This window comes from Cynocephalus volans, chromosome 12, assembly GCF_027409185.1.
Source record: "Cynocephalus volans isolate mCynVol1 chromosome 12, mCynVol1.pri, whole genome shotgun sequence".
Lineage (NCBI taxonomy): Eukaryota > Metazoa > Chordata > Mammalia > Dermoptera > Cynocephalidae > Cynocephalus > Cynocephalus volans.
This window is the reverse complement of record NC_084471.1, coordinates 22559757-22587420: the sequence shown is the minus strand read 5'-3', so window position 1 is coordinate 22587420 and position 27664 is coordinate 22559757. Positions and strand designations below refer to the sequence as shown.

Below are 27664 nucleotides of genomic sequence, written 5' to 3'. Positions count from 1 at the left end.
GGAGTCTTTAGGGTTTTCTATATATAAGATTATGTCATCAGCAAACAGTGACAATTTCACTGCTTTCTTCCCTGTTTGGATGCCTTTTATTTTTTTCTCTTGCCTAATTGCTTTGCCAAGGACTTCTAGTACTATGTTGAATAGAAGTGGCGAGAGTGGGTGTCCTTATCTTATTCCAGATCTTAGAGAAAATGCTTGAATTTTTCACCATTGAGTATAATGTTAGCTGTAGACTTCTCAAATGTTGTCTATTTTGTTGAAGTACATTCCTTTTTTTTTTTTTTCCTTATCTCTATCTGGCATTCCTTCTGTACCTAATTTGTTGAGAGTTTTTTTTATCATGAAAGGATGTTGAATTTTGTCAAATACTTTTTCTACATCTAATGAGATGGTTATATGGATTTTGTATTTCGTTCTGTTAATGTGATATACCACATTTATTAATTTACATATGTTGCATCATCTTTGCATCCCAGTGATAGACATTTCTCAAAAGAAAGTATACAAATGGTCAACAGATATATGAAAAAATGCTCAACACTGCTAGTCATTAGGGAACTGCAAATTAAAACCACAATGAGATATCATCACACCTGTCAGAATGGCTTTTGATAAATGCCAGTAGGGATGTGGAGAAAAGGGAACCCTTCTGCACTGCTGGTAGGAATTTAAATTAGGGCAGCATTATGGAAAACAGTATGGAGGTTCCTAGAAACTAAAAAGAGAATTGCCATATCATTGGCAATCTCACTTATGGGTGTTTACCCAAAAGATTTGAAATTAATTTGTCTGCACCCCCATGTTTGTTGCAGCACAATTCACAATTGCCAAATTATGGAATCAATGTAAATGTCCATCAACAGATGAATGAATAAAGAGAATGTGGTATATATACACAATGGAATACCATGCAGCCCCTTAAAAAAGAAGGAAATTCTGACATTTGCAATATCATAAATGGAATTAGAGAACATTATGCCAAGTGACATAAGTCAGGCACAGGAAGACAAATACCACATTTTCTCACTTAGATATGGAATCTAAAACAATCAAACTGACAGAAGCAGAGGGTAGAATGGTGGTTAGAGAGGCTGAGGGTGGGGGGAATGGAGAGATGATGGTCAGAGGGTACAAAATGTCAGAGGAATATGTTTTATTCTTTTTTGGAGTTCTATTGCACAGTGTGATGAATATAGTTAATAATAGAGTATTGTGCATTTCAAAATTGCTAAGAGTTCTCACCACGAAAAATGTTAAGTATTTAGGGTGATGAATATGTTAATGAGCTTCATTTAATTATTCCACATTGCATTAATACATTATAACACCGCTTTTCCCTATAATGTAAATACTTATAAAATGTCAGTTTACAATTAAAGAAACACAAAACTTCAGTAGACATCCTGAAGCTATATTTTCTTTGCACTTCCATTCTACAACCCTATAACGTTGAAGAGACAATGGCCTAAGGAAAATGCTACCTTCCTTAATGATAATAAAAGCCGCAAGTCATTTCTTTGCCTTTCACTCTTCCCTCGGGTAGGTCCAGGGGCTAACGTTTCTTGCTATTTTGATACTCAGGCACCGGGAGGTGCTGTTGCCCTGTTTTCTCTCTGCACCAACCTTGGAATATGATCTTTTCTTCCTTTGACTTAGTCCAGCAGAGACCAAGAGAGAACAGTTGGACAAGGCAAAAAAAAAAAAAAAAAACTCTGGAAAGAAATTCTTTGTTTCTCAATTTCTTGCTTTGCAGGCCAACGCACATGCCATCCATCTGTATTACCATGAAGCAGCAGAGCTTTCTAGACTACACGGGCATCCTCAGGTCAAGAGGGCCAATAGCTCCCTGGAGTCTGCCCTATCAGATTTCTAGAAGTCCCAGTATCCCCTTTTCCTTTGTGTTCTTCTCTTGGTGCCCCCTTCCTTCCCTAGGGACTCTTAATAAAAATCATGGTAAGTCCAAAATGACTAAATGAAGGCTAGCTCGATATTGACCATCTCCACATGTAGTCCGGGTTTCAGTCCATGCTAACCTTAAAACAGGACTCAGCATTGACACCCATTCCTCCCACAAAATATGCTTTATAAAGTATTAATAAGGAATATAAATTTTACCAAAAATTAAAAAGGGGGAGTCATGAAGAGGGTTTACCACTCAAATCACTCAGCCGGCGACAATACAGTTCCATCAATGTTTTAGTTCTTCCCATAGTCCATCCTATACTAGTGCTAACTTGAGGGGTGGTTCAACTTGGTAATTCCCCCCAAAAGTCTCCAGTCAACTCAGACTTGCTTTTCTACTGACAGAGTTGCTTCCTCTCAGGCAGAAACCTGGGCTCTGCCTTCTTCCCAAAGAGCACTGATTGATCAAAGCCCATTTTCACAAGCAGGTCCTTCCTTATAAAGACATGCTTGTACCAGTCCTCAGAGACTAAAAGCCTGTTTCCTTATTATGGAAAATGACAGCCTGTTTCAAACAGGGTCACCATTCCCTGCCACCACCTAAGGACAAGGGAGAGATTTCTTAGTCTTCATTCATGACCCCTCAATCCCTGGTGTATGGCATCCCATCTCCATTTTGTCGCTTTCATCTGGTTGAATGGCTCAGTTAAACTCTTCTCCAGTGAGTGGGAGTCTACAAAGAAAATTTCACCCACATAGTGTGTCCCATGGGCCGCTTCCCATTTCTTGTTCTCTTGGCCCAGGCATTAAGCATTAAGCTTTTCCTTCCAGATACTTCCTGTCAGCACTTTCTTTACTTTGTAATTTTTTTTTTTTTTTTTTATGTAGTCCTGATTTTATTTTATTTATTTATTGGCAACTGGTACAGGGATCTGAGCTCTTGACCTTGGCGTTTATCAACATCATGCTCTAACCAACTGAGCTAAGCAGTAAGCCCTTTATTTTATTTTATTTTATTTTTTGATTTTATTTTTTAACACCTTTATTGAAGTATACACACATCTGCATGCTACGCTCCCCTCCGAGCATTTGTGCTCTTGGTTGCATGCCATTTTCTCCTTCCGTCTTGCTAAGTTCCACTAGTTTTCTCTCTGGGCCCACTCACCCTTTCTCTCTCCCTTCTCGGTCCTCTCACCCTTCTCTGCAAAGCCAACACAGAGGAGCTGTACAGGGGTGAAGTTAGCACACCACAATGAAGGCTGGCAGGTGAGGTTTTTTTTTGAGCCATTTGCTTAATAATAGCAATGGATAACATTTTGGGGGCACTTTTATATGCCAGGCATTTTGCTAAGTATTTTCTTTTTCATTCTCACAACAACGCTGTAAAGTAAGTGTTGTTTTTATCTTCATTTACAGGTAAACAACTGAGGCACCTGTTGAATAACCTTTCCACAGTCATTCAAGGGAGCGTAATGCACGTACATAAATTAATTGGATTAATTCAAAACCCAAAGGTCATTAGCTTGGGAGAGAAGCAAATCATATTTTCTATAACTTTTAACTGTAAAAATCAACTAAGAATTCCTTAAGGCGTATGCTATTTCATTTAAACAATTTTCTTTGATTTTCTAAGGTGTAAGCCCCTAACCTTAGGTTTTCAGAGATAAACCTAACATGAAATCATTCTAAGGCTCTTGCTGACTAGCTTCATGTGGACAATAGCATGGTTTAGACTCAGCTTCTGATTTTTTTTGAGGTATAATAAATACAGAGTAAAGTGCACTAATATTAACAGTCCAGATTGATGTAAACACCCACATAGCCATTATTCAGAGAAGATACAAAACATTCCCAGCATCCCATAATGTTCCCTCGCACCCCTTTCCAATCCATACCCATCTTCTTGAATATCATATAAATGCAATCCTACTGTGTACTTTTTAACATCTGGTTTTATGTCCTTAAATATAGTATTTATGAAGTTTATCAGTGTTGCTGTGTGTACCAGGAGTTTATTCTTTTTTCATTACTTTTCAGATCCTGATTTTTAAAGTACAGTGCCAATTTTTTAATAGCCCTGAAATCTCCCCTGTAATCTCCAGACTTTATAAATGTAAAACAGACTCTGAACAGTCATATGATCACAAGAATAGTGTCACTTCATTACCCAACTTCATCAACACTGTTCTTCAAAAAGTGAGGATGAGTCTTGTGCATTCATACAACCGTAACTTTAATTTATATTTAAATATTTTGGTTCCTATATTTTCCTCCAGTGTGTATGATCTGGGTGGAATTTGATTTTGACTTTGTATTTCGATGATATGGATTCCGATAATAGATATTAATGTTAAGTATATTTAAAACAATTTACTCCTTTTTTCATGGATGATAAGTTAATGAAAACATTTTTTTTTTTTTTTTTTTTTTCCTTTTCGCGGCCGGCACTCAGCCAGTGAGTGAACCGGCCATTCCTATATAGGATCCGAACCCGCGGCGGGAGCGTCGCTGCGCTCCCAGCGCCGCACTCTCACGAGTGCGCCACGGGCTCGGCCCTAATGAAAACATTTCTAACAACTGAAATAAACCATATTTCTTAAAATTTTTAGCTGAAGATACCCTGGGTTTACCTTTGCAATATGATGAAAAAGTGTTTTGAGTTTGATGAGTGGCTCTCTCTCTAATTTAGACCTGGATGGATATTTAGGATGTGGGTGGATTCAAAAAAGAAAGTGGACTACAGGTAGGGATTGGGTGTGCTTTGTCAGGCAAGAGCAGGGAGGCATCCATGACTGTGTGAAATAGAGTAACTTAGCTCCAACTTACTTGGCCATGAACTATTTTAATAAAGAACTGAAAGTGGAAGAAGAATCTATAGCACCCAGGTTTTTTCTTTTTGTCTTTTGGTAACTGGCCAGCACAAGGATCAAACCCTAGACCTTGGTGTTACCAGCATAATGTTCTAACCAACTGAGCTAACCGACCAGGCTCATACAGATTTTTTCAGTAGTGGGCTATGTGAACAGAAACCCAAATATGGAGGGCCATATGAATATTTTAATGCTAATCTTGGTTCAATAATGGGTGCCAGAGAAGTAGATATGGTTCAAATATGAGACGTGCAAATCGTGCAAGGACAAATCTTTGCATGGTGTTCAGATCAGCTGTCAGAGGTAGTTTTACTCTCCACAACTATAGGAGCTAATGATCTGTTTGACAAACAAACCCATCCAGGATTTGTAGTGGTGGATTAATCAATGAGTTCATATACAGCTCTAGTGAACAAACTGCATTTCCTATAGTAAATATTTTTTGATGTAGGTGAACAAATAAAATTTTACCTAACAGGCATGTTTTACATAAGCAATTAAATTTTAGTCAGTCGTGTGGTGAAAGATCACATTGACAAGTTTGGGAGTCAGACTGGTATCTCTTGGAACACTTTGTTTCTTCTTGTTAACTCAGTAAAAGCAAGGAGATCGGTTGGGATGCTCTGGGCTTCAAGTAACAAAAAATCCTGACTCAAACTGGTTTAAAGTTTATTATCTCACAGATCAAGATGTCCAAAGAAAGAGTGCGCTGCAGCCACACATCATTGCTCTGGCTTCATTTTGGTTGAGTCCTTTGTCTCCCCTTCTCGCCATTGTCATTATGCTCGGGTTGGGAATAAGATAACTGCTGCAGTTTCAGGCTATGTCTTGACACAACAATGTCCAGAGGCAGAAAGACCATTTCTCCCAGTGTCTCCTTTATAGTTGTGTGGACACTCCCAGAGCCCCCCCAGAACACCTCTCCTTGTGCCTCATTGACCAGAACTGGTTCCCATGCTCAGTCTTAAATCAATAACTGGCAAGGAGAGACAGTTGTGAGTGGTTCAGACCAAATATAACTTCCTTCTGGAGAAGGGAAAGGGTCACTGTCCCTTGAAACACAGGGGAGAAAGATGAACATCTGAAGAAAATAGATTTTGCTTAAGATTCAAGTTTCCTTAGAAATACACCCTGGTTCCCCCTTCCCTGGTCAGCCTGCATAGAAGTAACCATTATCATGAATTTGATGTGTATTCTTCCAGTTCATGTTTGTATACTTTTATAATACATACTAATTTACAGCTGTAATATTGATTTGTGCATGTTTTAAAATTTGTAAAAGTGGAATCATATACACATATTGTTCTGTTTCTTCCTTCTGTCACTTGACATTATAATGAATGAATATTAAAAAAGAAATAGATTTTGCCTGAAAAGAGAAAGAGAGTAATGGATATTAGGTAGGAAAGCAACAACATTTGCTACAGTCCACCCCTTTGACTGCCTAATGTCTCTACAAACACTTTAAAAAAACTTTCCACTTTTGTGGAAATTATTTGTGTGCTCCCTAAGGGATGGCAACCTTAAGTCTCATCAAGTCACTATACCCAAGCCCAGGATTGCTGGGGTACTGTTCAGTTATCTCAGACCCATGACTGTATTTGCTCTCTGGCAATGCAGCAGTCTAGCAATGGACTACAATCTGAAGTCTGATCTGCAAAGAGCAAGAACAGAAAATGACTCCCAGTCATTTGCCTATACCACATACCTTATCTGACTGCATGGAATGGTGAGATTCCTACTTGGGAGAAGAGTAAGTTCCTTGGTAAGCCTGTCAGCCTGGCCATATTTTCACTCTCTTCTGGGAATATCCTTTAACAAGTCCTTCTGTTCTTCCTTCTGGGATAAACTTCCCGTTTTGGGGTTTTTGTTTGTTTGTTTGTTTGTTTGTTTGTTTCCCTATGTAACTATCTGAGATGAGCATTATAAAGATGTTTTTTTCTTAGTACTGTGCAGCAATATGTTAATATGAGTTCAAACGTCTGGGATTGCCAATCCTACATTTTAGAATCTGCTACTGACAACACCCTACTTGCCGGTACTGAATTTTGAAGCAGTAAACTTTCTTGGTTATAACTAACTGGGCTCACGTAGGTACAAAAGGAGTTTATTGAAAAGTATTAGATTTCTTACAGAATTTCTGAATGCTGGAGAACATGCAGCCAGACAAAGCTCCAAACCACACCAAAGATCTGTTCAAAAGAGGACATTACTGCTGCTGCTACCAATCCTTAGATGCCTCAGTTTATGTCATCTCAGGTGTCACTGAGCAGAGCTAGCACAGTATCACTGCTGCCACCCAGAAACTATCTTGCTGCAACTGTCATTGCATTCAGAGCCTGTTCTCCATCATCCCTGCTCCCCTATTTTCCTTGCCACCCATTCAAATTCTGGAAAGGGGGCTTCTGATTGGCTGAGCCCAAGTTGTGTGGCCCTGTTTGGCTGCAAAGAAAGCTAGAAAATTGGTTATGCAAAACTTTCAAGTCTTATACTGGGAGATTGTTACTGCTTCTAACAAGACTTGCAAGGTCAAGAATTCCCCAGACATAGGAACGGGTTCAGATGCTGGGCAGCCAAAAGAATGACAAAATTTCATTAGGATTTGTAACCACAAAAATAAGGATCAGAGCATGTATAGTTTAATTTTAAAGACCTTTGCCCCCACCCCTGGCTAATCTCCAAAAATGTTCTTTGTTCTTAGGACTTCTGTGGTCATAGGAATTTAAATAGTTTCCAAACAACTTTTCCTTATCTTTCTTGAGAAGACAATTTTAGCACAGTATTTAAATTCTCCAAAGATTAAGTAAAATTGTAACTTACATTTCCATAACTGAAGCAAATCTAAGAAATTAAAATCTATAATTTTTAACTTTAATGATATACAGGCTTTATTCATATTTGTTTTCCTTTTTTTGGAAAGCTCTTACAGTATTTCAGTTTCATGATTTAATTTCACTAGAATTAAATTTGAAGAACTCAAAATATTGTAATCCACCAGTCATGATTATAAAAGATAACTGATGCTGCCTCTTTGTCCAAGAGCATTTTCTGGTTGCCAGAGCTTGTTCTGATGATGTGAGGGATACATTGGAAGTGCTCAGGATTTCATGTCCCCTTGGGAGTAGCTATCAATCAATGATAGGAAAGAGTTGATATGTACATTCTTCTGCCTCTTCGTCCCTCAGATGAGATAATACTGAGTCATGTTCTATGCTGTTTCCCAGAGTTCTTCAGTAGGAGTGAATCCCAGAAATCAGCTAGATAATTTGCCTGCAAATGGCTTTCTTCTCTTCTCTGTCTTACTTTCCCACTCCACTACTGGTGCTTCCTGGGCCATCTCTCAAACTACTCACATTCACATTCTGGTTTCTGTGTCTGCTTCTGGGAGAGAGGGAGAACCCAACACAAGCCATTAATTGAAACAAGTTACTTATGAAACTCAGTTGTGTCAATCATGAATGACAGCCATGGACAGGTAGTTAGAGCTTACTGGAATGCTAGTATGTTTGCTAACTGACTCTCTCTTTTCCTTTCTTTCAAGTAGGCTACACCATGAGTCAGGGTGGGTGTTAACAGTTCCATTTTATAGATGGAGAAACTGATGCTGGAAGAATTTTACTATCTTTCCTAAATTCATCCAGCTAATAAGAGTTCCGTTGTCAATTTGAGCTCAAGTCCATCTAATTCTTTCTACTATACTACCTTGCCTGCTGATGTAAGGACCATCTTAGGTATGCATTCCTATAGATTTTTTACTGTGCCAATGCTAGTATTATCATTTTGCAAAAAAACCCTTAGCTAAGATCATTCGATGCTATTAAGAAAAGTCATGTGCAAAATTATCTACTCTCTGTCACTTTTGATGGGAGTGTACGTTAGTACTAACTTTGGAGGACAATATGGCAATATTTAATCAAAGTTTTAAATCCACGTAGTTAAAAATTAGTATGCTTTTTACTTTTATCAAGGTACTCATGTACACAAGTCAAACTTCAAATATCTCTAACAGGCTTATAATGAAAAACAACAGTAGCTTGCTCTAACCCTTTCCTCTTCCAGTCTTGTTCTCCAGAGACAACTAACTCAAACTCTTAGCTATTTCTTCTCTGTTTACAAAATATGTCTAAATGAATGCTAATGCTCCCAGTTCTTCATTTCCCAACTTTAGATTGTATTAGTTGACATTATCAACCTACCACTCTCCTTTACTGGGCCCCCATTTAAAAGATATCAAGCTTCCTCTCATTTTGCTAAAGCACATCTTCAAAGAATTTCTTACTATAACTTTAGAGCAGGTAAATGTTTTTAGCCCATATATGTCTAAAAAATCTTCATTTTATCCACATATTTTATTTAGAGTTTGATTGGATCGGGAATTCAAGATTAAAAACCTTCCGAATTTTGAAGGTATTTCTTTATTGCCTTCTAACATTCACTATTTTTTTTGAGACCATCGGATGCCCTTCAGACAGAGCCTCCTTTTCTTATCTGAAACTTCTGAATTTTCCTTTTATCCTGAGTGTTCTAAAATTCTTTGATTTGTGCCCTGGCGTGGGTATTTTAAAATCTATTGTGTTGAGTATTTAGTGGACCTTTTAAACCAGGAAACTCATGCTCTTTCGTTGTAAAACATTTTTTCTTGTTATTTGTTTGATAATTTCTTCCCCACAATTTTTTCCGTTCTCTCATTTTGGAATTTTTAATTGTTAGACCTCATCAGTTGATCCTCGAGGTTTTATCATTTTTCTTCTCTTTTTTCATCTCTTTTTGTTCTACTTTCTGTGAGATTTTTTCAACTTCCTCTTCCAACTCCTTAATTAAATTTTATTTTAGCTATTATATTTTACATTCCCTAGTGTGTTATCTTGTTTTCTGTTTCATTTTCATTATATCTTGTTTTTATCGCATGGATTCATTATCCTCTACTATCCCTCTAAGGGTACAAATTATATTTATAGCTTTAAGTTTTCTTCTATTTCCAATATAATCTCCTTTCTTTCTAAGCCCCTCCTCTGTTTCTTTCTATTTGTTTTTCTCTCTCTGTTATGTTTGTGACTTTCTTCAAATATCTGGTGAGTCTTGCCACTGTACTAATGTGTAAATGTGAGGCACTAAAAAAGCATTTATGGACAAAAATTGCTAACTATGGGCTTCGTTTTAAGATGATATGGTTGAGAGCTGGTTATTGGGTAGGGGTAAGGGTGTGGGGCAAATGTCACCACATGGAGAAGAATCTTCCTTCAAAGAATACTCCAATCTCCTGACTGGAGGGACACATGCTTGGTTCCCGGGGTTCTCAGCAGGCTGAATAAGGGTCTGGGGACCCCATCATTTAGCAAGTAGATATCCATAAATATTCATGTTTTCAGCTTCACACTTCACCCTGTCCTACAGCCTAAGCTGGAGCCATTCTGATCCAATTTATTCACATAGTAAAACAGTGATCTCCTGTCAGATGGAATAGTTACCTTTCTGGATAGTGGGCCTATGGATCTACGGATGCATCTGTTCCATTTAAAGATTTTCAACGGATCACCCTGTTTTGTTTTGTTTTGTTTGTGTTTGTTTTTTTTGTTTTGTTTTATATTTGTTTAAAAGTTGGCTGGTAAGGGGATCTTAACCCTTGACTTGGTGTTGTCAGCACCACGCTCTCCCAAGTGAGCCACGGGCCAGCCCTTAATCACCCTGCTTTTAATACTATGTTGGTTTCTGCTTTCCATGATACCCGGTGCCTCCAAATTCTGAACTTCTTAGGTAAAGGCAATTCAGCTTGGTTATTAAGTTTCCTCTTCTCTGGACATGTCAGTTGAAGTTTTCTCTTCTTGGCCAAAGGCAGTTATTATCCCTCCATTAGATCTTTTGTGGGTCTGTTTCAATTGTTTTTTCTCTTGGTCTCATTTCTTGGTATGTCTGGTAATTTTTAATTGAATGCCAGACATTGCATACGAAAAATTATAGATATTCTGGATGACATTATTTCCTCCAGGAAGGATTTATGTTAGCTTTGATTAGGAGACAGATTAGGAGCAGATCACCTTAATCCAGTCAGGGACCGAACTAATTCAGTTTTCAGTCTTTATAAGATATAATCTATTCCATTTTTACATTGTCACCCAGGGTATAGCCCTGGATATATGTGATATTTAAATTGAAAGATTTATCTTTAAAAAGTCTGTTATATAATTTTTTTTTTTTGGTGGCTGGCTGGTCCAGGGATCTGAACCTTTGACCTTGGTGTTGTAACACTGTGTTATATAATTTTTAGAAATAAATAAAGTGAGAACTTTTAAAATTTACACTTTTCAAACTAGGTATATTTATTTCCCAGGGGTACGAGAAATGTACAATGCTGTGGAACATGGTATTAAGCTATAGAATTAACATGGTGTTTTATTCTGGGGAAGAAATTTTACTTACAGGTTAAGGAAAATAAAAATCTTTTTTATTAAAATAAATTCCAATGTATTAATAATAGAACGCCAAATCTTTTCTTTTCCTTTTTTTTTCAGTCAGACTGTGTTCTCTCCCTCTCAGTCTCCCAAGGGAAGAGAATAATGATCGTCAATGGCAGTGTCACTTGTAGCAAAGCAGCACCAAGAACTGGCTGCATGCTCGGGAGAGATCCCTGTGCCTCGTGCCTGTGGTCTGCAGTGCTCTAATCATCCAGAGAAACTCCTCTAGTCACCCACTATAAAAATGATCCCTGAAAATATAGTCTTTAGAATGCAATACTTTACTGCATCCTTATGCTAAATCGGAAAATCATTTCTCACTTCTGGTGGATCGTTTCAGTCTTTATACCCCAGGAGTCATTCACTTTGAACATTGGGGGAAAGTTTGAGAAGTACTGATAGTATCTAATTCTGCTTCCTCCTCCACCTTCTTTATTGCTTTATTTGCCAGGAAATTCAAAACGTCACATAATAGACATTCAGGAATAATCAATGCCATTAATTTATTTATCCATTTATTTAAGCACTTTAATTCATCATATCTGATTTAATTATCATTCTTTTGTCTATATTTGGTTTCTGTTTTTTCTTATCTTTATCAAATATTCTCTTCTGTGTTTTATCTGCTGCTTTATAGCCTTTTGGGGAAGTAGTTGAGAGCATAAACTAGATTTATATTCATCTATATTTATATATCTATATACCTGTCTCTCTCTATTGCTATCACATTGTTTTATTAATTGCCTTTTTCATTAGCTGACTGAGTTTCCTTCAAAAAGAGAATAACATGATTTAGTAATTTTGTGTGACATTTTTATTAAATTACTGGGAAATCAACCTAATCTAAAGAAGAAGGTTAGATAATCGACATAAGAGACATTAGTGTTTCTTAGTCTATTTAAAAGAAATTATTTTGCTGTACTTTAAGATATGGAAGATACTTTAAAATACAAAGAAAACTATCAGTTCTATACATTTGACCACAGGAAATTAATATTTTTTCTAGGTTTCCCTATGCAAATTTTTTTCAGAGGCAAAAACAACTCAACATTTATTATGGATATTTTTAGAAACATTTATATGTAGGGACTACGTGATAGCAGGATGACGTAAAAACATTTTTGTAGAGCAAGAATGTCCTATCATGTCTCCTGAGTGGCAGAAGGAATATGTCAATCCAGCTCATAAAAATATTTTTGCTATCTTATTACCTTCATGCTGAATAACTTATTTAGCTCATTTGACTTTGGTGGAGTACAAAGAGACTCATTTTAATGAGAATAAAGGAGAGAACTTTTAAACTTATTTCTTAGATTGGCATATGGTTTTGGATGAGAAAGAGTGTGATTATCTGGGGAGTAATTTATAGCAGACAGGAAATCACAAGTAAATTAAAAAACTTAAAGAGCATTACAGTGAGGCTTATGGCGTAGAAAACGTTACTGTGCTTTTAAAAATTGTGTGGTTAAGGGGTGTTAAGTTTCCTCTTTGAATGTACACCAGACTTAGAGGAGAAAAATCTGAGTTTGAATCTTCAGTTTTGAACAAGTGACTTAAATTCTTTGAGACACAATTTATTCATTGTTATAATGTAGATATTACTCTCTGTCAAGGCTATCCTAGAGGCTAGATGACATATCAGCCTCATAGAAAACCGATGTTCACCCCAATTAAAAGTGACTTTGAGTATAACTCAATCCCTTGTTTCCTTACTGAGAAGTTCAAAAAGATATGTTTTCAGTCACTTGAAAATATAAACGTCTAGGATGTCAATTATCCAAATGACTATATTTAGTATAGTACTTTTATCACTCATACATAATCAAAATTACATATTTAAAATAATAAATAATAATTTATAATGATATAATAATGTAAATATGGTATTAATTTAAGGAGATGTGTATGAGTGCCAAGTTGACAAGAGGTGGACTTCTGATGATTAATTATGTGTCAACTTGACTGGGCCACAGAGTGCCCAGACTTTTGGCCAAACATTCTGAATGTGTCAGTGAGGGTGATTCTAGATGAGACAGACATTTGAATCAGCAGACTGAGTAAAGCAAATTACCCTCCTCATCCAATGGATTGAAAACCTGAACAGAATAAAAAGGCTGAGTGAGAGGGAACTCCTTCTCCTCGACAGCTTGAGCTGGGACATTGGTCTTTTCTGCCTTTGGACTTAGACTGAAACTTTGGCTCTTCTTCGGTTTTGATCCTGCTGGCTTTCAGACTAGAACTTACACCATAGTCTTTCCTGGTTCTCAGCCTGTTGGACCCAGACTGGAACTACACCATCAGCTCTCCTGGGTCTCCAGCTTGCCTACTGCAGATCTTGGGACACCTCAGCCTTCATAACTGCAAGGGCCAATTCCCCATAATAAATCTCTTTGCACACACACACACGCATGCACGCACACGCACACGCACACATATACTATTTTCTGGAGAACCCTAAGTAATACAGGCTGCCGTAACAAAATACCACAGACTGGGTGGCTTAAACAACAGAAATTTATTTTTCACAGTTCTGGAGGCTGGAAGTCTAAGAATAATGTGCCTTCCAATACAGTTCCTGTCATGCAGATGGCTGCCTTCTTGCTGTCGTCTTCAAGTGGTGGGGAGAGAGAGAAAGAGCGAGAGAGAGGTAAAAGGAAAGAGAGAGAGAGAGAACTCTTTGGTGTCTCTTATAAAGACACTAATCCCATGGGATCAGGGATCCACCCTTATGACCTCATTTAACCTTAATAACATCCTTACTCCAAATACAGCTACCCTGGGGGTTCAACATATCAATTTGGGGAGAAACATACATTCAGCCCGTAACAAATATTAACTTAGAAAACTTGCTTTTTAAAAAGCATTTTTGTTCTACAAAGCATTTCCATTCATTCTTTTATATGGGTCTCTGGTATCCAGGTCATGGGACCGCTTTTTGAAACATCCACCCAATTTGTTCCTATCTTCTGAACTGTTTGCTCTATAGAACTTCTTGAATCAGTTACGATTCTATTACAGAAATTTTGTCCCAAGGCCAAGTGCTCATCTGCAAACATTAAGATAATCTTTTTTTAGGTCCTGGAGATTTATATTCCTAAGCTCCAGTAACAATGTATATTGCTTTTTAAAGTGAACTTAAAAAGCCTTGCTGACACTCATCACAATTGTGAAGTCACATCCTTAGAAATACTTAAATCTTGTGAGATTTCTTTGCCTCCTTCTTTTTCTAACTGATTTTGTAAACCTTTCAGACTAATCTTGACTGAGGTTTTAGGCAAATAACTCTTGCCCAAAGAGAACTTTATTATACAAAATGAAGTAATTGCAAGAGTATGCCATAATAAAAGTCTTTGTAAGTATTAAAAAATAAGGACACTCTTTCCCGAGGGACAATATTTTGGGGAAACTGCATTTCCAGTTCTTAAATATCTATTAGTTGAACTGTGTCTCTTCGCGGGACACTAATACTCCCTAGGGTCTTGCTGAGACACCCACCCTCCCTGTGCCCACTTCGGAAAGCTCAGTTTGATTGTTTATTTAGGAGGGGGCTTATGTTACTCTTATGAGTGTCTACATGGCACTGATGACAGAGAACATTTGTCGAGCCCTTATTATGTGCCAGGAACTCTGCTGAGGGCTTTTAAATCTTACCTTACTAAATCCACACAACAACCCAGTGGTGTGCTAATGGGTATCTTGGGAGGTCTTTTGTGTCTACCAAATCTGCATCAGAACCTGAAAATAATCTAAGTAAAGAGCAAAACCGGCTCTAAACAAACCTCTTCACTTCTCTTTCTAACCACACTGTAGCTCCTAAGCCCTTGCTGTATAGAAATTCTGGAACTAGCATGCAATTATTATCATCCATAGTACACAGGTGAGGAAAGTGAGGCCCTGAAAGGTTACGTAATTTTCCCAAGGGGTCACTCAACTAGGAAGGGGCAGAGTTGGGATTTCAGTCCAGGCTGCCTGACCACAGAGACCCCGATCTTATCATGCTGCACTGAGGAAAGCTGCTGAAGTCAGTAGACCCAGGAAGGACCTTGGAAATTTTATTTACTAGTTGTTTTAGTCTGTCTTGTGTTGCTATAACAGAAATACCTGAGACTGGGTGATTTATAAAGAAGAGAGGTTTATTTGGCTTACAGTTCTGGGACAGCTGCATCTGGCATGGGCCTCAGGCTGCTTCTACTCATGGTGGAAAGTGGCAGGCAGCCGGCGGGTACAAGCAGATCACATGGAGAGAGGAAACAGAAAGATGAAGCAAGAGAGAGAAGGTGCCAGGGTCTTTTTAAGCAACGAGCTCTCATGGGAACTAATCGAGTGAGGACTCACTCATTAATCCCCCCTCCCCCAGGGAGAGCATTAATCCATTCATGAGGGATCCGCCCCCATGACTCAATCAGTTTCCCATACTGCCACATTGGGGATCAAATTTCCACATGAGTTTTGGAGGGGAAAACACATCCAAACTCCATCACTAGTATACTGTATAAGCATTTCTATTCTATTGAATGTACCAGGTTCCCAAGCTCAAAATGCATCATCGTATGCCGAGATTCTTCTACTTCTATTCTGAGCAATCATACAATCACGACCTCCTGCACCAGGATAAAAAAAAAAAAAAAAAAAAAACCATTTAGCCTCTCATAGAGTCTGTGGTGTCCCCAATTTTGTTAAAGATCCCCAACCCCTACACTAATATTAAGAATTGGCACCAATAGAATTTGAGTGGAACATCTCGTAAACTGCCAAACTTCTTTATTAATTTAAATAAAAATTGTTCATTTGTGTACTGAGTGAACATTGATTGAGGCCTGATGTGCTCCAGGCACTGTTCTAGGTACTGACCATACCATGGGGCACAAGACAGACAAGGTCCCAGCTCTTGTGAGGCTCACTTCCTAGAAGGGAGAGATAGATCAGAACCAAATTAGGGGCTGGCTGGTTAGTTCAGTTGGCTAGAGCACTGCCTTGTAACACCAAGTTCAAGTTCGGATCCCCCTACTGGCCAGCTGCCAAAAAAAAAAAAAAGCAAATAAATGATTAAACAAAAAAGTCTTAAGTCCCCTGCAGAGAATTAAAACTGGAGACATAGAATCAAGATGGTAGAGGGGGTCTGTTTTTCATCAGGTGGCCATCAGATGCATGGAGCCATCTAGCTCCTTCTCTCTAGAGGGAAGGCCTCTCTGAAGAGATGACCTCTGCATTGACACTGAAGGACAAGGCAGTCATTGAAGAACTGGGGCAATTCGCAGGTGAGAAAGGGTTCGGTGGCAGGAGGATGATGCAAGGAGATGAGATGAGGCTGGAGGAAAGGCTTTGGATGTCATGGCTAGGAGTATGATTTTATCCTGAGGGCAATAAGAAGGATTTGAAGAACACTGAAGGATTTTAAGAAGGGGAGTGATGTGATCTCAATACTGAGGTCAGTATGTCACTTGCCTGGTTACTTATCTGCCTCTTTAGCCATTTTCCCTTTTCCCCTCCTGCCACCCTGGGTATCAATCCACTGATACCAACCACTGCTCATGGATGCTTAGGACTTTTCACTGCAGATGACGATTCTTTTCCCTTGGAGAAAACTCAGCAAGTACAAAGTCCTTCTTAAATTTTTTGTGGAACTATTAATAATCCATCCAGTATCCTTTCTGGTATTAATAGGTAGAAAAGTCTTCATTCTCAGCAAAGCGTTGGTTTGATTGGGATAAATACTTTTACCATTTGTGATGCCCTTCTAATTTAGGATTTAGGAACCGAACAGTTTCTTGGGGAGCACAGATATAGAAGGGAACATGGAGACAACTGCTGGCTCCACTTGACCTTGGGCAAATCCTTTACTTATGAGCCTTGGTGAATTTCCCATTAATGAATAGAACATGATGGTTCATGTTAAATGCCTATTGGTAGAACTATACACACAATTTTTGTTAGACTATATTGCATTCTGTATTAGTTTGCTGGGGCAGCCGTAACAAAGTACCACAGACTGGGTGGCTTAAACAGCAGAAATTTATTGTCTTCATTCTGGAGGCTGGAAGTCCAAAATCAAGCTGTCAACAAGGTTGGGTCCTCCTGAGGGCTGTGAGGGAAGGATCTGCTCCAGGCGTCTCTCCCTGGCTTGTAGATGGTCATCTTCATCCTGTGTCTCTTCACATGGTCTTCCTTCTATGTATGTCTGTCTCTGTGTCCAAATTTCTCCTTCTAATAAGGACAATGGTCATAATGGATTAGGGCTCACTCTATTCCAGTATGACCTCATCTTAACTAATTACAATCTGAATCGACTCTATTTCCAGATGAGGTCACATTGTGTGGTACTGAGGATTAAGATTTCAACATGAATTTTGCAGGGACACAATTCAAGTCATAACACATCCCCATAGAACTTTATACTACATATCTAATTGCATAATATTTAATATATGCTTATATCTCCCAAAGTATATAGTTATGCACCGGTACATGGTGAGATAACTTTCTACTCCCCCTCTGCAACGTGGCCTTCATTTTAGGGGGGGAGGGGCTGGTCAGTATGGGGACTGGAACCCTTGATGTTGGTGTTATCCACACTGTGCTCTGACCAATGTGTCATTCATTAACTCTCATGATCAGGGTACCTGAAGCTCTTTGATCTTTTGCCTCGCAGACTTCCTTTCTCCTCTCCCAGGGCTCTGTTGTACTGGTCCAGGCTAAAGTTTTCTGTGTTAATTCATTCCCATAAACTGATTATAAACTTTTGGACATGATGGCTGATTAATTTTTATTTCTTCTTTTTTCTTTCATTGACTTTTTAGACGTCCTTTGAATACAAATCTACACATTGAATCCACAGCAAATCAACATAATACAAACACATCTAATCCACATCTAATCAACATAATATAAACAATTCTGGGACAATTTTAGAAACAGAACACTTTCACTTATAAGAATATTAGAAACAAATTTGAGATAAGGACTTTGGCCCTTTCTTGCTCCAACCTCACCCTAAGGGGTTTCCCTTAATCACTTGGTTGGGAACCCCTTTATCATGATCTTTTTCCTTCAAAATAGAAATTGCTTGATCTTTTTATTTTTTCTGGTTATATACACACAATCAGTACTTCTTACAAAAACTTTGTAAAATATAAATATAAAACATAAAAGTCACAATAACCACCATTTATATTTTTTATATTTCCTTCTAAACTTTTTCTATATGCATACAAACATGCATATATTTTACAAAATGTCACCATAGTGTATACTCTGTTTCACAACCACCTCTTTGTACAGAAAAACGTTGCTTGAACATGTTTTCCTATTGACAAGTAACACTTTCTATTATCATTTTAATAGCTGCATGGTGTTCCTTTATGTAGATGTTTTGTGATGGCTTTCAATGGTTGACCCTCCTATCTTGATCCGTGACATTTTCCAGAAAAATTTCTAGATTTCCAACTTTTACCTTCTTTTACCTTCTTCTTAGGGGCAGGGCTTTTTAGAGTTCAAACTGTAAGTTTAACAATAAAAATAGAAACCGAGGGCACTGTCACCTGAGCCATAACTCATGTCAGGTCACATCCTGCTGTGGAAGGCCACCGTTTTTCCACTGTGAAACATTACTTGACCAGATTCTCAAAATAGCACTCCCTCTTTTAAGCATGCCAGCATCTCACTTGTGTTATCTGGCCCTCCCAAGTGGCCAGGAAGAATTCTCAGCTTCTAGGCCTCGGAGTCCCTCTGCCCCTGTGCCAGACCAGACTTAGCAATCAAGGCATAACGTCAGGGAGCTACAAGCAGTTGGACCTTTGGGACAGCAAGTAGGAATGCAGACACATGGAACTGGCCAGTCCCCTGTCTCCACCCATGGCAGGAGATCCTGGTGTCATGCATAGGAGTATTCTGAGTTGGGGATAAAAGGTCAGGGGTACAGGCTGCTGGTGAGCTCTAAACCCAGCCCAACCAGTTCCCATTTTGTACTTGCTGTTACCTATACATTTAAAGAACAGGCTTAGGGAGGCTGTAGATGTTTCTATTCTCTTGTTTTCACTAGAGGTAGTATAACCTAGGAAAAGAGCATGAGCTTCAGAATAAGTTGTAGGTTCCAGATTAGCTCTGCCACTTCTTATCCAGGGAACCCTGCACATAAGACTCAGTAAGCACTTTTGGAATAAGAATGTTGAATATATGTCCATAAATCTGCTTCCTCGGCTATAAAATGGGAATGATAATATTTCCCACTTCACAGGGTTGTTGTGAGGACTAATTGATGAATGCACAATTGGCATATAGAAGGCACTCCCTAAATTAGACCTTCCACTTTTTTTTTCTCAAAAGAAAATTTAAACGTCTTTTTACCAGTATCTATTTTACAGTCCTCTTGTCAGATTTATTTGTTCAGAAAGTAGGCATTGTGTTAAGTCCTGGGGAAACATGTTGAATAAGACACTGTCCAGGGCTGCAATCTAGAAATATCCATTTATGCATTCACTGAACACATATTTTATTCACTGCTTATTAATTGGATACTGAGTGCACAGTCAACTACCTCCAAACGTGTATCTTATATCTGTCTACAAACCTCCATTGTCATCATCCATGTGGCTACGGCTACAGCCACAGCCTGCTTCCTTCCACTCTTGACTCCTAAACCATTCCACAGCCAGGGTGGTCTTTCAAAACTGTAACAAATCAGGATCAGATCGTGCCATTCCTTTGTTAAATCACAAAATCCCACTTAGAATAAAATGCAAATTTCTTATGTTGGCCACATGGCCCTGCCTGGCCTCTTCCTACATCTCCAGCATCAGCTCAGCCCACCCATGTCACTCTCCCCTAACCCTATGTGCCACGCCTGTCAATTCCTAGAACTGGCCAAGCTCTTTCCCACTCCAGGGCCTTTGCATATGTTGTTACCTCAGTCTGAAATGCCACCTCCTGGGCTCTTTGGATGACAGGCTTCTTCTCATCCTTCAAAAATCAGCCAAAAGGTCACCTTCTCAGAGAGGTCATCCCTAATGACCTATTTATTCCCTAACACAGCATCTTTCTACTGCTGTTTTACAATCTGCAATTACAGTGTTTATTTATTTGCTTATTCATTTGTTGTTTGCCTCTCCCAGTAGAATACAAGCCCTTGAGGGTAGGAGCCTTATCTCCTATTTGTTGCTTGTTCTTCATTGCCTAGGGCTATGCCTGCCACATAGCAGCTGCTCAGTAAAGATTTGTTACCTGGAAGAATGAATGAATGAATTTCTGCTGTTTGAACACCTCCAGGGATAGAAATTCTGAATCTCAGATTGGCACATTCTAGGATAGATAGCTTTTAATGTGAAAAGTTACTTTTATGTTGGGCTAAATAAAAATAAACTGATAGAATGCAACCTGGAGAGGAAGAAGGGAGAGTCAGTCTCCTCTAGGAGAAGAGAAGTAAGGACAACCCAAGCAGCAGAACTTAAAAACTCATTTGTATTTAGGGACAGGATGAGTTGCTTCTCCAGTGTCCACCAAGTGAGACCTGGTGGTGAGAAGGATGGCCACAGAGACAGGGGCTGGATTCACATCCCTGCCCTACCACTTATTAGCTGTGTGACCATTGGTGACTTAGATACTGGCTCTGAGTTCATTCCAGTGAAAAATGGACTCTGGAGTCTGCTACAGGGTGAGTGCTCAGTACATGTTAATTAACAATTATTCTTTTTATTCTATTAAAAATATGTTTTGGACACATCATCTGCTGTTTGAAAGATACCAGTAGTCAAGGCCCAGCACAGTGCTGGGTATGCCAGAGGTGCTTAAAAAATGGGAAGCAACATAGCAGCATGTAGTGGTTCCCAAACTTTTGCCTGCACCAGTGTCAGCTGGAGGGCTGGTTAGAACACAGACTGCTGGACCCCACCACCAGTTTGTGATTCGATAGGTCTGGCAGGACCTGAGAATTTTCATTTCTAACAATAGGTGCTGGTCCGGGCACCACACCTTGAGAATGATTGACATAGTGGTTAAGAGTGTACCCACTCTGGTGCCAGACAGTTTAAATCCCAACGATATCTCCTCACTAGACATATGATCTTGACCATGTTGCTTAATCCTTCTGGCCTCAGTTCCTTCATCTGAAAATGAAGATAATAATAGAGCCTTCTCATAGAGGTTGTTATGAGGTTTAAATAAGGCCTCTCATATAGTCATTTTTCAGTGAGCATTAAATGTTATTTGTTAACACATACCAAGTAAAATGAATTCGTTGCAGCTCTATACAATATAACTTTCTGAAATTATGGAAATGTTCTATTAGGTGCTGTCCAATTTGGTAGTCACTTGTTACAAGTGGCTATTGAGCATTTGAAATGTGGCTGGCACAATTAAAAAACTAAATATTTAATATTAATTAACTAATGCTAATTAATATTGGTTGATTTTAATTAATTATTAATTAATATTGATATTAATGAATTAATAATTATTATTGATATTAATTAATTTTAATCAATATTAAGTAGCTGCATGTGGCTAGGGGCTACCATACTGGAGAGCACAGACATCTCCCTAGAATTCCTCCCTGAGAGCTGGGCACTGCCCCCTTGCGGCAGCCCTTTGGAAAGCTGGTAATGCAGGGTAACGTAAAGATCTGGTGGGTGCGCATTCACCACTCTCTAGCAGCATGATCTTAAGCAGCTAGCTCAATTTCTCAGTAACATGGCCTCATCTGTAAAATGGGAATCATAGCACTGCCTTGACTTCCTCAGAAATGCTCTGCGTGTTTTAACATGGTGATTAGAGTAATATCATAAGCCCGATACAATTGTAGGGATTTCTTTAAAGCTTTATTCCACTACTTCAGATTCCCTTCCCTATGACCCATGTTAAGCACAAGGGCTTATCACCTCTGGCCTTTTCTGGTCTCAATGCTGACACGTAGCAGGTCGTCATAAATGTTCACTTGATTAAAATGTGGCCTCCATACCGAATGTCTTCTAACTTGGCCTGCATGTGTCGGTGCTCTAGCACACGTAGTAAAAAGGAGTAAATATCTATATTATTTTGGTTAAACACACCAGGATGCTTTAAGAAGATATTGTCCAAATGTCTTTTTAAAGTAATGCTTATTTACCCCAATTATAAGTAATTTCGTTATTTAAAAAATTAGGAAATGTAGAATATCATAAGGAAATTTATAATTTACTCATAATCCCTCCACCTAGAGATAACCCTTATTGACATTTTGAGACATTTCTTTCTAATTATATGAGTGTGGGTGGGTATTCATTCATTCATTCAATAATCATCTTTGAGTATGTGCTACGGGCCAGGCACTTTTCCAGGTGATGGGAATACAGCAGCAAACAAAACAAAAAAATTTGCCCTCATGGAGTTCACATTCTAGTGGGTGGTATTTAAAGGCTCAGTAAAATAAATATACAAATTTGAAAACTAAATCAGGCTATGATATCATTTATACTGTTTATTATGCTGTTTGTTTTTTCCATTATGTTAGGACATTTTTCCAATTTTTTTTTTAAGTAGGTCTGTCCTTCCATCCATTGCCTGCTGAGCCACACATGGGTCTTCCTGGGTCCAAAAAAAGAAATGCTTAAGTTACATCTTCAGGAAATTCAGCCCAGGGAGTGATGATCTTAGGGAATGGATGACTACTCTCCAGTACTGCGTATCCTGGAATAGTCTCCGGAGAACCAGACGGTCTCAAGTCCAGGACTCAATGTTCACGTCTCAGACTTTACCGTTTAGGCATCACCATTTCATCTTGTGACTCTGAAACATTTGTTTAGGTCTTAAAAAGAAAGTTTTCTGGAGCCATCAAAACCTGTATTGTTTGTAGTTCATTCTCTTCTATTCCTGCAAGACGAATCTGGCTAATCACCTTGCCCCTTTGGAGGTTCTGATGAAAACAACTAAAACATAAACCCTGAAAGAGGCTTCTAAGTCAGAGTAATGAGGAGCGTGGAGGGGAAGCAAGGCCCATACTGTGATGAGTGTTGTAGCTGCTGGACAGATGGCTCGAGAACAGCGGGTCCTCTTCTGTGCCCTGGGCCGTGACCATCACGGCCTCTCCTTCTCACACTGAGGCCCTCTCTTCTTGTTTCTTCCTGTTCCTCCTCTCACCCATGGTCTCACATTCTTTGCTCCTTAGGGTCTGCAAAAAGGAGAAGGAGACTGTATTCCTCAAAATATCAAGAGCAAGGATTTCACATGATTTTGGAATAAACCAACAGATAGATGAAAAAGTGTTCACCATCAGTAATCATCAGGGAAATGCAAATCATAACCACAATAGGATGTCATCTCACTCTTGTTAAGATGACTATTATCAAAGAGTCAAAAGGTAAGTGTTGATGAGGATGTAGAGAGAAGGGAACTCTTGTACGCTGTTAGTGGGATTGTAAATTGCTGTGGCCATTATGGAAAACAGTATGAAGTTTCCTCAAAAAAGTAAAAAGAGAACTATCGTATAATCCAGCAATCTCACTAGTGGGTATATATTGAAAGGAATTGAAGACAGTATTTCGAATTAATATGTGCACTTCCATGTTCATTGCGACATTATTCACAATAGCCAAAATATGAAACACCTAAGTGTTTGCCAATGGCTGAATGGATAAAGAAAATGTGATACATACATACACACACACACACACACACACGAGGATTCTTCAAAAAGTTCATGGAAAGATTTGTATTATCTTTTAATTCTATTTTTCCATGAACATTTCAACATACCCTCGTGTATGTACACACAATGGAATATTACATAGCCTGTAACAAGAAGGAAATCCTGCTATTTGCAGCAACATGGTGAACGTGGAGGACATTATGATAAGTGAAATAAGCCAGACCCAGAAAGACAAATAATGCATGATCTCACTTACATGTGGAATCTGAAGGGTTGAACTCATAGAAACAGAGAGTAGAAAGATAGTTTCCAGGGGCTGGAGGTGCAGGAAATGGAGGGATTTTGGCCAAAGCGTTAAACTTCCAGTTATAGGATGAATAAGTTCTGGAGATCTAATGTACAGCAGGGTGACTATAGTTAATAACAATGTATTGTATACTTGTAATGTGCTAAGAGAGTAGATCTTAAGTGTTCTCACTACAATTAAGAAAAAGGTAACTATAAGAGGTGATGGATAAGTTAATTAGCTTGATTGTGGTGATCACTCCACAATGTATATGTATATCAAAGTATCACATTGTACATCTTAAATATATACAATTTTTGTTTGTCAATTATATGTCAGTAAAGCTGGGGGGGGGGGTTGGAAAACAAAACCATGAATGAATATAATTGCTGGGTGTAGGGAAGTGTTATGCTAATAGGCACAAAGGTAAATCAGCAAGAGGGATGGTTTTTCTTCTGTTGTCTAGAAGGGAACAAGGAACATGTCAGTTGGTTGCTGGCACCTGCACTGTCAAAAGCTCAAGTCAGGACAAAGTGTAGAAATGAAGAGGCGTTCTACACAATGAATAACATCACGGAGGCGTATGTGCTGCAGACAATGACTAACATGTCTCCCTGCTTTGGGATTTCAGTGCTCATCATTTTGGAATGACATCTCTGCTTTTCTTCTTTTTTTCCTTTTCACATTCTTCAGCTCATCACTTATGCTGACAGTTCATTCACTTCCCTAATAGCCCTGTACAAAACGTAACCAAGAGCAACGAAGGACTTTGCTATCCGATGAAGAGATAGTGTAATGTAGTATGACAATGTGAACCAGCGCAGTCCAATAAAAATCGAACGAAAGCCATGAATGTAATTGCAAATTTTCTAGTAGCCACATTAAAAAAGAAAAGAAATAGGGCCGGCCTGTGGCTCACTCGGAAGAGTGTGGTGCTGATAACACCAAGGCCATGGGTTCGGATCCTGTTATGGGGATGGCCGGTTAGCTCACTGCGTGAGCGTGGTGCTGACAACACCAAGTCAAGGGTTAAGATCCCCTTACCGGTCACCTTTAAAAAAAAAAGAAAAGAAATAGAACTAATTTTAATAATATCTTATTTAACCCTGTGTATCTGAAATATTATCATTTCAGCATGTAATATATAGAAAAAAATTATGAATGTGATATTTTGCATATTTCACACTGTCTTCAAAATCTACTGCGCATTTTACACGTAGAGCACATCTCAATTCTGACTGGCATCATTTCAACTGCTAGACAGCTTCACAGGCTAGTGGGTGCTTTAGTAAACAGTGCAGGTGTGGGCTCTGCAGCCAGAAGCCCTAAGTGAGTAATATTGGGGAAATTACATAATCTCTCTGTGCTTCAGTTTCCTCATGTACAAACAGGGGGAAATTATAGTACCAACCTGACTTAACATTGTTATGGGGATTAAATGAGCACTTAAAATATTGCCTGGCACAAGAGTTGGCACTCAGTAAATGTCAGCTTTTCCTATCATCGAATATAAATTTAATCACATCCTTAAAATGATCAAAGCAATTTTTCAGTAAGGTCTTACTCTGGGATTTCTAAATAAGTACTGTAGGAGGGTGCTTCAGAAAGTTCATGGAAAAACAGAATTAAGAGATATATGAATCTTTCCATAAACTTTTGGAAGTACCCTCATATGTCTGACATCCTGTGATGATGAAAATCACATGCCACTTCAAAATTCCTACCTCACTTCAAAGTTTATCAGGGAGTTTGTTCCTTCTGAGCTGTGCTTTCACGAAGCTGGGTAACCTGTAACTTGACAAACCTTTTAGCACCATTAAGTCTGCAAATAGATTCTCATTAAATTTTCCAACTAAGCAGTATCATATTTTTATTAGGATGTGAAATTAGGTTCACAGCTATAAAATTTTCCCAGCTTGCTTTTTAGTGATCTCTTAGAGATTGACAACATACTTCACTAGAGTAAGATAGCATTTGTCTTCTTGAAACTATGGCTTATAGCCACAAATCCATAATAATATCACAGGATAAATTTGAGGGCCTAAGCACCATGATATATAAATTGTTACCTGGGCACATGTCTGCCAACTTTTCGATAAACAATGGAGTGATTCTACAACAGTTATTTTGGGCTACTTAAAAAATATGCCTTGGAAGTTTCCAGATCTCTAATTCTTTCGTTTGTTTATATATTTACTCATTCATTCAACTATCTATTCATTCAACAACTATGCACTGAGGGTTTACTATGGGCCAGGAACTTTGGTAGGCACTGAGGAGTTGAGGGTAAGCAGAACTCACAGTCTTTGCACTTGTGAGTTGACCGTTCACTTGGAGAAAAAGACATTAATCATATAATCGCCTATAAGCTTGCCAACTAGCGTAAGTGCTGTTAAGAAGAGGGAAGGTTGCTCTGAGAGCCTATCGGGAGGGAATTTGATTTGGTGAGGGACATTTTCCCCAAGGAAGTGCTGATGGGGCTGAGAGCTGGGGGAGCGGAGGGGTTAGCCAGGTAGAGAGGGGAAGGAAGTGCATTCTGGAAAAAAGTACAGAATGAACAGAAGTCTTGGGGTGGCAGGAGTGTGATGAGGGGAAGGCATTGAAATAGGGAAGAGGGCTGTAAACACAGAATGAGAACAGAGGGATGAGGTTTGGCTGGAGAAGTAGATAGAACGAGATGCAAGCTCTTGATGGCTCTTATGGAATTTATATTTACTTGAAGAGCATTGGGAAGCTGTTATTGATTCTCCAAAACTTGGAGGTGCTTTTTTTGGCTGGGTCACTTTGATTCTCTTTTTCTTTCTTTTCTTTTTTCATCAGGAAAATTCAGACAAACTCACTTTGATTCTTTATAATAGTGATGAGATAAAAATGCCAGAACACCAAGAGATAAAGGCCAGGCAAAGGGCTTCACGTACCTCATATTCCCTATCAAGTGCAACCCACCCCAGCTACGTTAACTCCTGCCTCTGGGCCTCCCTTTAGCTGCTCTTCCTCAGTTATCCAACTAGTTCTGAGCCTCTGTCTTGGTTTGTCTCTAGCGGTGTTTGGGAGAGCAGATAATAGAGAGGTTTGACTGCAGCTTAGAGGCGAGCCCCTGAGGGAACCAACTGTTCCAGAAAAGGAAGCAAAGCTCTTACATGGTTTAAGCTAGGCCAATGAGTCCCAATTCTGGGTAGAAGACAGAGAAGAAAGACATGATCAGATTTGCCTTTTGAAAGGACAACTAGATGTAATGTGAAGAACAGTGTTAGAGGGAATTAAAAGAAGATGCGGGGAGATAAGAATACTACTTCTATAGTCCAAGCAGAGGTGATATTAAATATGAAGATGAGCAGGCAGATTTGAAAGATAGTTAGAAGGTAAAACCGACTGGCGATAGATTGACTATAAAAGGTAAGAGAGAGGGAGATGTCAGGAATGACTCCTTGGGTTTTAAGCTCTACAGATGGATGGGTGGTTGTACCCTTCTTCATGATACAGAGCACAGAGAGAACAAGACTTAGGGGAAACATCAAACAATTTTCAACTTGTTGAATTT

General features: G+C 38.8%; 1 non-coding gene across 1 annotated transcript; it reads right to left on the bottom strand.

Moving 5' to 3' along the window:
- Positions 1 to 11276: 11276 nt before the first annotated feature.
- On the bottom strand, positions 11277 to 11491 carry LOC134361444 (small nucleolar RNA U3). Its single transcript, XR_010021450.1, has one exon. It is a non-coding gene; the product is annotated as a small nucleolar RNA U3 (small nucleolar RNA).
- Positions 11492 to 27664: the final 16173 nt, after the last annotated feature.